This window comes from Chrysemys picta, chromosome 2, assembly GCF_011386835.1.
Source record: "Chrysemys picta bellii isolate R12L10 chromosome 2, ASM1138683v2, whole genome shotgun sequence".
Lineage (NCBI taxonomy): Eukaryota > Metazoa > Chordata > Testudines > Emydidae > Chrysemys > Chrysemys picta.
The window spans coordinates 150,172,843-150,186,497 of record NC_088792.1 but is presented as its reverse complement, the minus strand read 5'-3'; positions in this window follow the sequence as shown (position 1 = coordinate 150,186,497).

Sequence of the window (13,655 nt, the reverse complement as noted above, 5' to 3'; positions counted from 1 at the left end):
GAGAAAGGTGAGGTGTTTCACAGCCATGTCAAAGAGGACCTGCCATATCTCTTTTTGTCCATTTTACCGATCAGCTTCAATGGCCAATAAAATCTTGGTTAACGACAAACAGCACAGACAAAATTCAAAAGTAAACAATAATTCCCGCAAATGTCCTCTGATCACTTGGGCTCCTACATTAGAAAATCAGACAGTGACCCCCTATTCCTCAAAACAGTGGCAAAATAAAGCAACACCTTGAGTACAGAGGTGCAAGATGCATTCATGTTAATGCACAGTGAAATACCACAACACAGCGTTATAGTGAAAATCAGGGGGGACAGACTCCACCATCTGATTGCCTAGACCCTCACCCCTCTGCCCTTTATTCACAATATTGTGATACAAGAAAAGCTTGAGCTTCCATATCAAAGCAAACATTTTCTCACCTGCAGTAGATATAGGTTTTGAAATGGAAAGTGCTGACCTAATGAAGCTGGTTGATCGAAAGCTCAAACTCTTTTTGTGTGCACCTATGTAGCTCAAGATATATCAGGGAAAATATATGTCGGGGGAGCGCCATGTAACTCCCATATTCATCATTTATATATAATTGTGATATTTCACATAAAGCACGCCATGTGAGGTATTAGGGGAAAGGTTATGAACTGCTGAAAGCCATTGTTCTAGCTAAATATGTTTATCATTAGTGCATATGAAGTTATGAGATTGTGTTGTATGGCTGTCACTAAAATATGCTGTGGGTTTGGGAGGCGCCCAGATACTAGCTCTCCAGAGACCATGACAAGGGAGGTACCAACACCCGGGTGGGTGCTGAACAGACATCACCAGCCATTGCCCAGCAAGGGAGCTACAATTCAATGACTCACTGGCACAAGGCCACACCAGAGAAATTACTCAACCTTGCCTGGTGACATAGCAATGTCCACCAGACATGCCTGCACTTGTGTTCTCCAAGCACATGGACTAAGGGTATAAAACAGAACACAGTGGCCACATGCTTTGCCTTTCTCCTGCCCCAACCTATGCTTCAAGCAACAAGGACACTGAGAAGACTGAAGACTCCAAGAGGAGACTGACCCAGGTTTCAAGGGTGAACCTGTGTACTGTGAACTGCAATATCTGGTGGGGTGAGAAAAACTGCTTAATCTGGATTGTGCCCAGTCTAATAAAGTTGAGAGTTTAGACTGCGTGCTTATATTTTCTTTTCTTTTGGTAACTAATTCTGACTTTTTGCCTATCATTTATAATCACTTAAAATCTATCTTTTGTAGTCAATAAACTTGTTTTACTGTTTATCTTTACCAATGAGTTTGCCTGAAGTGTTCGGTAAATCTGTTCAGGTTTACAAAGGCTGGTGTATATCCACTTTCCATTGATGAAGTGGTGAACCAATTAATAAATCTGCATTGCTCATCTTGAGCAGTGCAAGATGGTATATTTCTAAGGTACAAGGCTGGGAGCTGGGGCAATTCGACTGGTGCCTTTCTCTGTGATTCATGAGTGGCTCTGGGAGCATTCATGCAATCGAGCTGGGTGTGGGGCAGTGCCTGGAGGGGTTTGCTGCTGGTCACTAGCAAAGCATTATGAGAGACAGCCCAGGCTGAGGAGTTAAGGGGGCACAGTGGTCCCACAGTCCCAGGCTGCATCCTGGGGATCCTGGCAAAATAGTTTTAACTTAAATGCGATGGATGGTTCAGGTGCTCCCCTGTCTTTATCAGTTACTGACGCAAATGTAACTATCAGTGTTAGGCAGAAGGAAGCAGAAGCCACAGGTGAAAATGTACGTGGAATATGGAACACTGAAACAATCTTCAAAGATGACACATTTTCTTCCCAAAATTATTTTCATCAATGAAAGATGTTTATCACAGAGATCCATCTCATTGGAACAAACCATCAAGGGAAGTGGTGGATTTGCCATTTTGTGATGTCCTCAAATCAGTGAGTGCCTTTCTGGAAGATGCTTTAGCCAGATACAAGCTACTGGGCCCAATGCAGGGATAACTGTATTCGTAGGGGGGAGGGACAGCTCAGTAGTTTGAGCATTGGCCTGCTAAACCCAGGGTTGTGAGTTCAATCCTTGAGGGGGCCACTTATGGATCTGGGGCAAAATCAGTACTTGGTCCTGCTAGTAAAAGCAGGGGGCTAGACTCAATGACTTTTCAGGGTCCCTTCCAGTTCTAGGAGATAGGATATCTCCATATATTAAAAAAAAAAACAGGGTGAAATTCTATAGCCTGGGCTATTCAGGAGGTCAGACTATGATCTCATGGTCCTTTCTGGCCTTAAAATCTATTAATCTGGGTCCTCTAGATGCTACAAAAAGGTCCAACATACTAACATTACATGAGAAGAACACAGGAATTATCAGACTGAATAAGATCCATCTAGTGCAGTATTCTGCCTCTGGCACTAGAGCTTACAGACAAAGGTGCAGGGACAACCTGGTGCCTGAAAAAGTTGCTTCCCAATCCCTGTTAGGGTTTAAATTCCTTCTAAAACTCTTGTTGCGGTTTGTAATCCTTCCTACTATAACTCTGAATCCTCTCATTATCCATAGAAATGGCCATTTTTAAAATCCTATGAACTCTTGACCTCTGTGTTATCGTGTGGCAGTGAGTTCTACAGTCTAATTTTGCATTGTGTGGAAAAAGTATTTCCTTTAACTAGTTTTGAACTAGACAGCTTTCCATTTCATTGACCATCCCCTTGTTCTTGTGTTATGAGTCAGGGAGATCTGGAGCACTTGATCTTCATTCCCTAGATCTGCCATTATTTTGTATGTCTTTATCAGGTCTCTTCTTCTGTGCCTTCTCTCTAATGTTAACAGTCCCAATAATTTTCAGTGTTCTTCAATAAGGTGGTTTTCCTATGATTAATTTAATAGATTTCTCTTTAATGTTAACAGTCCCAATAATTTTCAGCGTTCTTCAATAAGGTGGTTTTCCTATGATTAATTTAATAGATTTATATATTACAAAGTGAAGGGCCATTAAAACACTGGAACAACTTACCAAGGCCTGTGATGGATTCTCCATCACTGGAAATTTTAAATCAAGATGGGGTGTTCTTCTCAAAGATCTGCTCTAGGTCAAACAGGAATTAATTCCAGGAAGTCCTACGGCCTGCATTAAACAGGAGGTCAGACTTAATAATCATAATGATCCTTTCTGGTCTTAAAAGTACTTCCAAATGTTCTGGGAAGCCCAATCCTCAGCAGATGCTGGTTGTATTATAGCTTCCTCTGATAGATACCCAAAGTTTATTGCTCTTTTATACTTTGGAAATATTTGTCTCATTTAGCAAGTCAATAAAATACTGTTGAATTGCATTGTTTGGAATCTCTCTCTCTTTCCAAGTCAGAATAGTGACCCTTCCTGTCCCTTCTCCATGCAGTGGATACTCCAGACCCACAATTCTGGAAGTCCTGAAGTCACATGGCTCATAGATGCTGGGGAGAAGGTGTCATGTTTACAGGTTTTTTCCTTCCTGAGGTGTGAATCTGCTACTTGCTTATTGTATGTCTGAAACAGGGACGCAACTAACACTCTTCATTTCATCCATCTCTGATCTGCCTGTAGATGGAAACTGTAGTCCTGCTGCCCTCCATTGTATGTCCCCAGAATCTAGCTGTTAGGAGCTGGAGTTGCAGAGATTGCTTGGATTTGGGTTGGAACAGGTGTCCTCAGGTGAGCAGTGACATGGAAACCTTTGGGGCTGCATGAAGCATGCCAGAGCTTGCAGAAAGAGTCATTCCCAAATGCTGCAAACACGGCAGAGATCCAGAGCCAATGCATTGTAGCAGCCTGGAGGAAAGCAGTGCTAGCAGGCTCCTGGCAGCTGGCTCACTCGCTGTCTCTCTGCTGGGACCACGCCTGAAACTGGCTCCAGAGACATCCCAGAACATACGTGGCACTTCCCCAGGAGCGCTGGGGAGCTGGAGACATTAGGCTGGCCTCCTACACTGCAGTGCTCAGAGTGTGATGAAACAAGCCAGGGAATTCCTGGGACTCACAGCCAGGTCTGAGCTGGGAAGCAGAGCCCAGAGGAGATGGCAAAGCCTGAAGGGAAGTGTAGCTGTTTCAGCACCATCAAACCCAGCCATCCACAAATCATCTGTCAGGAGCAAGGGCCAGCAGCTAGCCTGGTTCCCTGCTTGCTTAACCCCCCCCAGACAGTCTAACGAGGGCAGCTGGCCCCAATTTAGCCTCCTGAGTGGCCCAACCTCCCGATTGGCTGAAGGGATCAGCAGACCGGCTTTTAAGGCGAGCATCACAGTGCTGGCTGCTCAAAGCATTTGCCCATGGCTGTGATAGCTTCTGTGCCTGCTTTTTCCAGCCTTGGACCAAGGCCTGCTCCTGCCTGCCTCACTCCAGGTAACCTGGCTCTGGTTCCTGATTTCTGCCTCCAGTTCTCACCCTGGGCTCTGATTCCAGATGGCTGATTCATGCTCCAACCACTAGGCACGACTGCCTACGTCCCAGTCCTTGCAACCCCCCAACCCCCCTGGAATAAAAAAAAAAGATTGGATTAAAAATCATGAGATTTTAACAAAAAGTACGATTGTGGGTTGTTTTAATTTGCCCTCTAGTTTCTGAGCCTTTAGGGGGTGCTCCAGGTCATGTTTTCAAGCTTTGCTCTGCCGACACATGGCCTAAAATCTTTTGTATTAAATGAAGGCTGAGAGTCTCACCTAAGCCCCTGAACCCAGGAAATGGGGCTTTAAGCAAAACAGCACATATCATGGGGCTCAGGTACAAACGCGAGTTGGCAACGCTGGGTGATTCAGCTCTTTTAGTAGCCTTGCCGTTTCACGCTGCCTTCCTCCCCGAGCCCACACATGAATTACTGCAGGCCCCTGATATTTACAGCACTCTGCTCCCTCAAGTTCACCATGGAGAGGCGGCCACTGTTCCAGGATTAAGGGAACATCTCATTTTCCTTTACGAACTGAATTTTGTCCCCCAATCTAAAATTCACACCACCCTCAAAAAAAATGTAAAAGCAATATTGACCTCAAAATTTGTGTGTAAGGCCTATGGGCAGTTTTTTCTTTATACTACCTGTGACAAAAGAGAAGTTATGAGACATTAAAAATTATCAGTTTTCATTAGATCATCTACAAATGTTTTCTGCTATGTAGCATGAAACCGAAAGTATAAGAGATGAACATCATTTACGGGACTCCTCAAGCTGAGATCTGATGCTCAAGATCAGCACATTCTAATTTTAAAAGTGATTACCTTTTAAGTAATAACATGCAAATACTTATTCTGGCTTAAATTGGGGCATCAAATAACTGCTTGCAGACCCAGGCTTTCGTATTTAAAAACGTAAGTCTCTAGAGAGAGACGTCAGCATATAACCCAATCAACTTTGGAGAAATCTTCCACCAAAATGGAAGTTGATCGGAAAAGCTGCTTGGCAGTTGAAGCAGATGAGAACAAGAAGTGATCAGCCCAGATAGGTGGTGCCCTGAACCTTTTTGCCAGAACCTAGCTTGAGAACAGGGAGATGATGAGAATTCCGATTCCATGGGGTGGATTCAGCTGGTTGAGATATGAAGCACAGACCCAAATGCTGAACTTCACCATCAGGTTTTAAGTTATTAAATGCTAAAACAGGTTGGTACTTCGAGCTACCCTAAGGTCCTGGGAGTTCTGATCCTTGGGAAGTTCACAGGGATGCTGAGAGTTTTCCTGCCCTCTGGCTCAGCTACAGTGTGCTCTATTACACCTGCCAGCACCCCTCCTATGCACAGTAAGGCCTCGGGAGTGGCACACGTCTCCTGGGGACTGTCTAACACATGCCCGGAATGCTGAGGGAGGTGAGGACTCCCCAGTGACATTTCAGATGCACTTCTCCAGGCTCTTGCACCTCTGGCTGACAGACACACAGAGGGCATCAGGTTCTCTGTGCATGGAGCAGTACTTGGAACTTGGACAGTGGGAAGTCTTAGGGGCACCCCCAAACGCACAGGCAGATGTGCACATTCATAGATTTCAAGGCCAGAAGGGACCAGTTTGATCATATCGTCTGACCTCCTGTCTAGCACAGGTCAGAGACCTTCCCCCAAAGAATTCCTAGAATAGACCCTTTAGAAAATCAAAGAAGCACTTGGAGAGCCCTAGGCCTAACCTGGTGAGCCTTGTCTGGGACAAGCCTCCATCCATCACAGCATTTCTGGTTGGTAACCCACCTGTTACACTAGCGGCTGCATTTCCTGGCTTACCCATGTCATAATTTCAAAGTGATTTGTTCCCCTTTCATTGTCATTTAACCCAATGGGACCCAGGCTACGGCCACCTTTTGCCCCTCTGCCCCCACATCTATAGGTGCCAGTGCGTCTTTTGGGAAGCGTTGCCCTGAACCACTGCTTCTAGATGTCAGGAAAGGAGAGTGACACAGGAGACACCCTGAATCCTGACTACGCAGCAGAGCCAAGCTCAGAGCCCTAATGCTGCTAGGCAGTGAATGAGACACCCCTGGGAAAGTTTCCTATCTGTTCCTCCAGAGATGGCCCGCCCTGATTCGTTCACCGAATGGAGCAGGAGATACTCTGCAGTCAGGGGGTTCATGCCTTGGCCAAGCCAATCATCAGCTCATGATTGTGACACGTTCCTGGACAGGCTGGGCTTCCTCCCTCTCCTGGGCTCATCTCTAATTATTTTTTTTCCGGGGTGGAGGGAGGATCATATTTTTTAGCTGTTGTTTGTCTCAGCTGCATCCAAACCCGAAGGCTGAAGCCATCGAGAAAAAGCATTTGACGCTAGTGCTGGTGTCAGGAGCTGCTTTTGATTGACAAATGGGGGGTCCCCGTGGAGCTCATTAAACTTGACCTCAGCCCTCCCCCAGGAGGCCTCAACACAAGACTGATCAGCTTGAGTTTAGACCCCTGTTACTCTGCCATTAGAATACGCTGGCTCCTCTGCTGATGAGTTGACTGTGCCGGTGTTTTCTGCAGCATTAATTCCGTTTGGAGGCACAGATGCTTTTCCTGCTAATGACGAGCCGCGACGCAGGGTCAGCGGGAAGGTGGGTCAGTCGGCGCTGGAGGACCCCCCAGGCACCTGACAGCATGATTATTCATGAAGGCCTTCCTGCCTGCAGACACTTTCCTGCCTCCTCTCTGCTCCCATCCCCAGTTACAGTTGTTTCCTCTGGCTTGCTTGGGCAGTCCTGGAAGAAAAGGTCGCTGCCACAAAGTGAAACTTGTTTTCTTCAGAGCCTACAACTTGCCTGTGCTGCAGAGATAGATCAAACACTGAGCGGGCCCAACGCCTGATGTTGAGGCTGGCAGGAGAGGGAGTGATGGGGCACGAGCCGAGCCAAATGACAGGGGAAAGATCCGGGGACATGCCTAAAGATGGGGATGCACAAATGGGCTGGATAGAGGCTTTGGCCACAGAGAGAGGGGCCCTTCTCCCATTTCCAGAACGGAGAGCAGCCAGCTGAAGCACAGGCAGACAAGGCATGGGCAGGGACAGCCTGGGAGCCTCAAGTACAGCGCTCACAAATGCACACCCTCCTACACATGTGTGCACACCACACATACAAGTCAGTTGAGTTGGGAGGAGAGTTTGAGATACGGGGAGCAAGGGGGGACAGAAAGAATGTGGCAATTGGGCCGGGTTTCAGACAGGCCTTGGAAGCTCTGTGGGGAGTAATAAGCAGTATGTGGAGGGGGAGACCAAGGAAGAGGGAGCATTGCTCAACCTGCTTGTACTGAGACAGGCAGGTGAGAAAGGGACACAGCAAAGACATTGCTGGAATCAATCTGTTGCCTCCCAGTGCCTCTCTCTAGCATAATGGGCACTGGTCAGTTTTAGGTGTGCATTAGAAATTACCATATGTAAATGGTTCATTAGCACATGAATTGGGACAGGTGGCTTCATGGCCTTGCAGCCATGCGCATGCTGTGCCTACAGTCTTCGGAACCTCCTCTGCTATTGTAGATGCATTCCTGGGTGCCCCCAGATTCACTGCCAAAGCAGTGTCCACAAAACGTCTGGGGCTGAGAGCGTGGAAAGCCAATTCCCAAGCACAGCAGGGGTTGCTCCCCATCTATTCAGGTGAATAACAGCTAGATAAAGCCTTGTCTGTACTGGGATTGCTTGCACTGGGGTCACTGAACCAATGTCGGTGCAAATCCCTATCGAAGACGCGCTGTTGTAATAATGATATCAGGCTTTTAGCTGCAGATCGCAGATCACAGTACAGAGGAGCTCCGTATCATTATTGCCATTTTACAGATTAGGGAACTGAGGCACAGAGAGGAACTGTGACTAGCCCCTGGTGACCCAGCAGGTCAGATGATGCCTAAGTCCATATTTGGGGGGGCAGCTGAAGAAGAGAAATTGCTGCAATCTTCCAGACAGCACCAGAGACGCTGTCAGAGCCTCCTTCAAATGCAAGCAGCTACCGGATGGCACGGCTAAACCCACTCAGAGGAGGAAGATACAAGGGAGAGTAGGCAAGGAAATCCCCTTCCTCCACCCTTCGCCTGAAGCCCCTAGAAGGAAGGGCTCTGACTCAAGGAAGCCTCTCCCACTCATCCATCAGGGGAGACAGCTGCTAAGCAGGCCTTTATTCCATAAGCCTCAGGCCTAGCAGGCGTGGGAACAAAAGCTCTTGCACTCCCTCTACATGTCAAGTGGAAGAACTGAGGGAGTCTCCTACCTGCTGCCTACATGGCTCTCTGGCACCCCTTGTGGGCCAATGGGGAAAACAGGGGTCCCGGTGCCTTGCGGGCAGGCAGGATTTGCATATACCCCATCGGACTTGCATAATGTACCCCAAACTGCACAATCCAGACCCATCTCCTGGCCCAAGAGCTCAGGCTCTAGGCCTGCTGCTTCCCGCTTGTGCCCCAGCAGTAGGGGCTCTCCCAGCGTGCCATTCCCATCTTCCTATGAGAGGAGAGCTGCAAGTAAAAGTGGGATTTTCTGCCAGTCAGGGCTCTGGCAGTGAACCAGCCAGCTCCTCCACTGGCCCAGCAGCAGAGCTGGGAAAGCTAGCCGCGTGGAATGGAGGACACACACCAGCAGGTACAAACAAATGTACACTTCCACCTCCATAGCCTCCTAGGGACAGTTTCTGGCAGCTCCTGCAGGGACGGGCACCAGGGCTCCTTGCTTCCTTCCTTAATAATGTGTGAATAAACCCCACTCCACAGCAGCTGTCTCTGATTGTTCTGAAGCCACCACTGTCCCAGCGGGAGGAGGAGGCGCTGCATTGGGAACCTCAGTCCCATTTCCAAGCTTGTCAGCAGAAAGAACATGTCTTTTCATGCAGCCATCACGGCCAGCTTGTCTGGCAGGGATTATGGCCTGGAGACGTTCCCAAGCACCCCTGTCCTTTAGAGAACTTAGTGTTTCTTCTGGCCCCTCCTGCATGGAGAGGGGGCCAGTTAGCCTGCTCTGGCATGACTCCTCCCATCCCAGGAGCCCGTGAAGGGCTCTTTGCTGAGCAAGGAAGGGGTGGGCAGTGGACAGGCCAGGGAGGAGTGGGCAGTTTGGGGGAAGGTGCAGGATGATATTTCCAAAGACATCATCCCCTCCAAGGACCAAGGCATGGCATGGAGGCATAGGTCCTGGGCCTCCTAAGGCTTGAGTGGGATGCTTAGCTCACGACCCTATTCCCTAATGGAACGAGGTAGACCTTTGGAACACAAAACCAGAAACATGTACTATATCAATCGGCCAGCAGGCACCCATCCTTCCCCTTCAAAGCAATTGGTAAGTCAGGCACAAGGCAAGATTTAAAGGTATTCAACATATCACAGCCTCTGCAAGAGCAGGGGGAGGATTTGAACTCAGGACCTTCAGCATCCAGAGCAAGGGTGAAACCTCAGCACCAGAAAGTTGCTTCCTGGCTAGCCCTTCCCCTCTCCTGTGGAGGAGCTTGTGCATTTCTAGGCAAGCAGCATAAATTCCCATGTATAATTTCGCACAAGGGGCACGTGCCATCTCTAATACTCAAGCCAGATTCACTCACAGACACGGGTATTCAGAAAACAAACACCCGGTAAGAACAGGATCTGTGGGGGTCCAGCTTTCATGGCACCCACCATGAGCCCTTGAACAAGGTATGGAGCAACCCCACCTCCATCATTAGCATTTGAGCCTAAGCCTCCAGCATTCTAGCACAGCTTCTGCCGCTAAAGTAGCAAAGTTAGTTAGATCAGCTAGCAGCAGGAGAAAGCTTTACTCCTCCCGCAGTGGCTCTGCTCCCAGAGTTCTTGTGCTGTTCCAGGAGATGGGAGAGCTTTTGCTCATAGTGATGATCTCAAAAAGGGACGTGGGCCATTGGAGCCACATGCTGATCTGTGCAGGGAGGAGCCTGGCTCCAGCGCTCCCTTGCTATTACAACTCCTCTGGCAGGAGTAGTGGATTGCCAGTGCACAGTATGCTGCAGAGAGACGCTGGGACTAAGTGCATATACAGGCCTTGAATATTTGGGACGGGGGGGCTGATGTGATGCCCAAATCCAGCTATACTACCCAAGCCACAGATGAGAAACGGCAATTTTCAGCAGTTTATAACTTGGACAAATCTGAAGGGAGTTTCATAAGGCTAACAGATTGTACCTCCCTGGCCCCAGGGCCATCCCCACTGAAGGTCAAAGGCCTGCTGCCAACAACAGAGCTGTATAACCTTTTAATTTTTTTTTTTTAATTGCAATAATCTTGTATAACGAAAAGTATTAGGCAGCTTAAATATAGGGGCTGCTGCCAGCTCCTCTTGTGTCTGTGAAGCGACTCACACAGCACTGGCACTAAATAATAATAATTAATAGGCACTCACCGTGCCAGGCTTAATTAAGTTTCCCAATTCCTTATGAAACCCTGCATGGCATTATTGTGATACTGTTGCCACCTAGTGGCAATTCCGAACATTGCAACATTCAAATAATATTTAATACATAGCTATTATATTGTGCTTTGCATAAATAGATATCAAAACACTTTAGAAAGGTCAGTATCATTATCACCGTTTTACAGATGGGGAAACTGAGGCACTGGGGAGTGAAGTGCTGTGTTTAAGGTTACCCAGTAGCAGGGCCAGGAACAGTTCCCGAGTCCCAGGTCAGTGCTCTAACCACTAAGCAACACTGTGGTGGCAAAGGAATGATAAACAAATAATGCAAATACAAATATTATATTATATTATATTATTATTATTATTTGAACCTCATTGTTCTAGGTGGTTACAAACCCAGAACAAAGAGACAGTCCCCTGGGACTAATGTTTAGAGCCAACGTTTATGAAAAGTCCAAAGGGGTACAGTCAAAACATAATACATTGAATAGAGAGAAAGAAACAAGGCTGGGGGAAGGGAAATGGTTGGATATGAAAGCATCTTGATTTCCTGCCCGTACTATGCTTCCCGACTTCATCTCTACAGCTGACAGTTACATGCCCCTTGGACAGCAGCGGGTTAGGATATTAACACACAGAATCAGCTGTGAAACAAAGCGCGATATGAACAGGGTCACAAGGCCCAAACATTCAAAAACCATGAGTTAGGCCCCAAAACTCATGAGATTGACTTAAAAATAATATTCTGATTATTTGCTTTCTGGTTTTTGAACCTTCAGGTTCACATTTTCAAGCTTTTCTCTGCCACCACAGGGGATAGAAGCTTACTTGTTATGTAAATGAAGGCTGAGATTCTCATGTGATCACCTGACTCTAGGAGCTGGGGCTTTAAGAGAAACACAAGATATTTCAAGGTTCATGATAAAATCATGAGCTTGTGACACTGCAAGAAGCATTCACTAAGTAGGGGCTGGTCCATGGGGAAGTTATTCCAGAACAAAGTGGGGGTGTGAATTTAAAGTGTAAAGAGCTATACCAGAATAGCTTCTTGTTGGATGTTCATATTCCAGAATAAGAGGTTCACACAGGGAGGCACTGCAGACTAGCGTACTCCACAATAGCTATTGAGGTCAATTTCCCCAGGCAAACTTTCCCTAAATTGGGAATGCTGAACATCTGGGGCAGATTGGCCACTGGAGTCGGAGCATGATCTTTAATTGCATTGAGCTCATATTCTGGTGCAGTGGATGGAGGGAGGCAAAGGTACCTGAGGGGAGGAGACCATGAGGCAGGGGGTTGGAGCAAAACATGATCAGCTGAGGACAGAGATAGACCAGTCAAACTGTGGAAGATATTATTGGTGTTCATACTCCTGCAATTGCTCTGCAGCTTCAATTTTTGGTTGGCAACTTGGCTGGCTCCTCTGTGCTGGTTCTTTCCCAAAGGCCATATAGCTGGAGGTGGGAAGAAACGCTGCATGGGTCCTAGCGCTGCCAGAGGAGGGGTCTCCCCTGCACAGTTCTTCTGGGTAGGAGGGGTGGCCCTGCCTAGGCCCCATTTTACCCTCCCATGCAGTAGTACTTGCTTAAGCTGCTCTGACAGCTTCAGTTTCTGGCTGGCTCCTCCCTGCGGTTTATTTCTCCTAGCCCACATGGCTGGGGAGAGTGGAGGCACTGCAGGGCTCCCAGTGCCCCCAAGGAGAAGGTCAATGAGATTCCTAGGGTATGTCTACACCGAACACTACACCAGACTCTGAATCTGACTCAGGTTTGAGCCCAAGTCCCCCTTCTGTCCACACACAAATCAGTCTGACTCAGGTCAGCAAGAACTCAGGACCTGGGACCTAGGATGCTGCTAGGGGGTGGGTCAGAGCCTGAATCCTGCTATGACTTGGGTCCAAGCCCTGTCATTTTGCAGTGTGGATGCAGCTCAAGCTGCAGACTTGAGTCAGAAGGTCTGTGTAGTGCACTATAGTTGAGTTAACATGGCCGTGAGACCTGGGTCCAGCAATTGTAAGGTTTACAATGCAGTGTGGATGCTCAAGCATGAGCCAGCCCCAGTCAACAGTGACCCCACACCTTTTCCAAATACTGATTTCAGAACCCGATGCACAAAAGCCTAAATAACAAATGTGATTAAAACCAGACTTCCCAGCGGTTCTGATTTGGCCAGGACTTCCCCTTATATCCGTCCAGGACTGTCTCTTCCTGGGACAACACCCCGGTGCCCCTATGGGAGCACACAGGGATCTGAGAGGGCAGGTGGGGCAGTGTGCTGAGGTAGTAGGGGAGCTGGGGCTGACTGGTGGTAGCCAGGTGGGGAGGAGCCTGAAAGGAAGCTAACTGGGTGTCTGGTGGGTCAAAGAAGGCATTTGTTGGGAGGAGACGGATGCCAGGACTGCATCCCTTACCTGGAAAAGGTGTTGCTGCTGCTGCTGCTCCTCCCTGCCTGGGATTCAGAGAACCCTCCCCTGACTCTCCACCTCACCCTGGTGCGTGGGACTAGTAATTTTGCCAACTCCCTCAGTGTGGGGATACTGGCCCCCGAAGTAGGAGCTCTCCCAGCTGCCTGATAGCATGGAGCTTCCAGCTGCTCACCAACCCCAACATACTAATTCATCCCCCAGTACCCACAGCAATCATGACCATCTCTCAGCCTCACCTCAGTTAAGGTTGGGGGTGTGGTGTGGGTTTCTGGAAGATTGTTGTGGGTGTGTAGGGGGTGTCTGTGGGTATAGGAGTGAGGTGTCTGGGGACGGTGTTGGGGGTGTCTGTGGGGGGACAGGGGGATATTGAGGGGGTGTCTGGGGGTATAGGAATGAGGTGTCTGTTG